Here is a 2,382-nt window from a genome sequence, read left to right on the forward strand (position 1 = left end):
GAAGCCCGGGCAAACCCTCCCTGCCCCCCAGGAACCTGTTTCCTCCTTTACCAAATGGGTAGGTGGGACGAGGCTGATTCATGGAGGTCCTTTCCAGTTAGGGAACCTGAGACCTCTTCTAGCTCTGACTTTCTCTGGTTTTAGCTGAAATCATGTTTTTAAAAATCAAGAAAGGAAAGCCTAAAGTGTTTAACCCAAGAAATAAGTCTGTGAGAGAAATACTTTAGTTTATGTTGTGGACAACTTAATCAGAAGGAAAAGGGAAAGAGGAGGAATAGAGACAGAGGGAAACGAATCCTCTTTGCGGAGAGTTGGAACTAGAACAAAACCTATTTACGTTGTCCCAAATACATTTAAGAAGAAAATTTAATTAAAATAAAGTACGACAAGGAACCAGTATTACAAGGGACATAGATATTAGTGGATCATTAAACTCTTAGATTTATCTGGAAAAGATTCATGGCATAGGTATCACTACTCTGGTCCTCAGTTTCCCTGTTGGCAAAATTATGGAGATGAACTAGACTATCTCTAACACTGTTTCCTGCTTGAAATCCTACCATTATATGGCCAAAGTCGGCAGAATATAACAATGCAATGAACATTCATATGGGTCCTAAATTCATGGAATCACTGTCCTTCTAGGTTTCCAGTAAGGGAGAAAGCTAAGTGATTTTCTTTTTGATTAAGGCTGAAATTTTATTTCATATACACACATATATATGAATGCATGTATATATGTATGTATATACATATGCACATTTTACATACACACAGAGAGTGTGTTCCTGCAGAACTTCCCTACAGAAAGTCATGACTGATGGTTTTGCCATCTGCTTTCAAACACAAAGATGTAATGATCCATCTGGGTGACCCATCAAAAGGTCCAGAATCTGGAAGAATGAAGTTCACTCTGAGTCTTGCTAGCAGGTGGCAAGATTGCTCAATGACAACACCTTCTAAAATCAAACTTGAGTACATAGATTATAAACTATCAAGCAGCTACATTAATAGAACCTCCAGCCCTGACCACCTGGCCTGCCTCAAAATACACCAGAGCCCCATACTATTATAGAACCTACTTATGTATCTTAAGGATCTCTGGACCTTGCCAAATGTTCCACCACTACCTTTAGGATTTCCAAACCCTTCCTTTCATCTACCCTGCAGGTAACCTTTCCCCCCCTCAATATTTTATTTGAACTTTGTTTTATGTATTGCTTTTCCCAATTAGCATGCCAAGTCCTTGAGAACAAGGCTTGTTGGTTTTTCTATTTAGTCTTCATTACAGTGTTTGGGTAGCCAGTAGTTAACACAGGGCTGGCTTGGAGTCAGGAAGACCTGTTCATGTCTGGTCTCAGACCCTGGGCAAGTCACTTAATCCTGTTTACCTCAGTGTTCTCATCTGTAAAATGAACTGGAGAAGGAAATGGCAAATCACTCCAATATCTTTGCCAAGAAAACCCTAAACAGGATAACAAAGAGTTGGATATGACTGAAAATGAAAAAAAACTCATATTCATTCAATTCTACCTACTCAGCTTCTCTCTATAATTCACTTTTCACCATAATTATCCTCATACAGTTACTCTCCCTCCCCTGGACTATTATAATAGCTTCCTATTTGGTCTTCCTGAATCTATCCTTTCCCACCGTCAATCTCTTTCCCAAAAAGCTACTAAAGTGATTTTGCTAAAGGTTGGGACTAACCATTCCTGCCCAAGGAATTTTTATAACTTCTTATTCTTTCTAAGATAAAATATAAAGTCTTACGTTTGGCTCTTAAGGTCCTACCCAGTCTATTCTAGGCCACCTTTCTAGGTTGATTATAAATTACTTCCCTTTATTCATTCCACATTTTAGCCAAATTGGTCAATCACCTCCATGCTTTTTCCTAGGCTGCAAACATGCCTGGAATGCTCACCTTCTTCACCTCTGCCTCTTGGAAGCTCTCATTCTCTTAATCATCTGTGCTCTTTGACAGCATGACTAATCCTGCTTTTGTATTTAGTGCCAGCATTTAGCACAGTCACGTTAACAAACATTTATTAAATTCCTACTATGTGCTGGGCCCTGAGTTAAGCACTGGGGGCATAAATGCAAATTAAAAAACAACAACAAATAGCCCCTGCTCTCAAGAAGCTTAGAATCTAATGGGAAAAGACAGCACACAAAAGCTGAAAAATCAAAAGGGTGGGAAGAAAAAGGTACTAGTGGCTGGGCATGAGAAGCAAATTCAAAAGCAGGGCAGCCAGCAGGTGTTAAGGGACAGGTCAATTCCTGGAGAGCCTCCACAGCTGTGGATCTTAGCATCTGAAGGAGCTGCAGGGCATGACACAGGTGTTGGGAACTGGGAATGAGATAAATTGGAGGCAGTGGGAA

Source organism: Antechinus flavipes, chromosome 2 (assembly GCF_016432865.1).
Source record: "Antechinus flavipes isolate AdamAnt ecotype Samford, QLD, Australia chromosome 2, AdamAnt_v2, whole genome shotgun sequence".
NCBI lineage: Eukaryota > Metazoa > Chordata > Mammalia > Dasyuromorphia > Dasyuridae > Antechinus > Antechinus flavipes.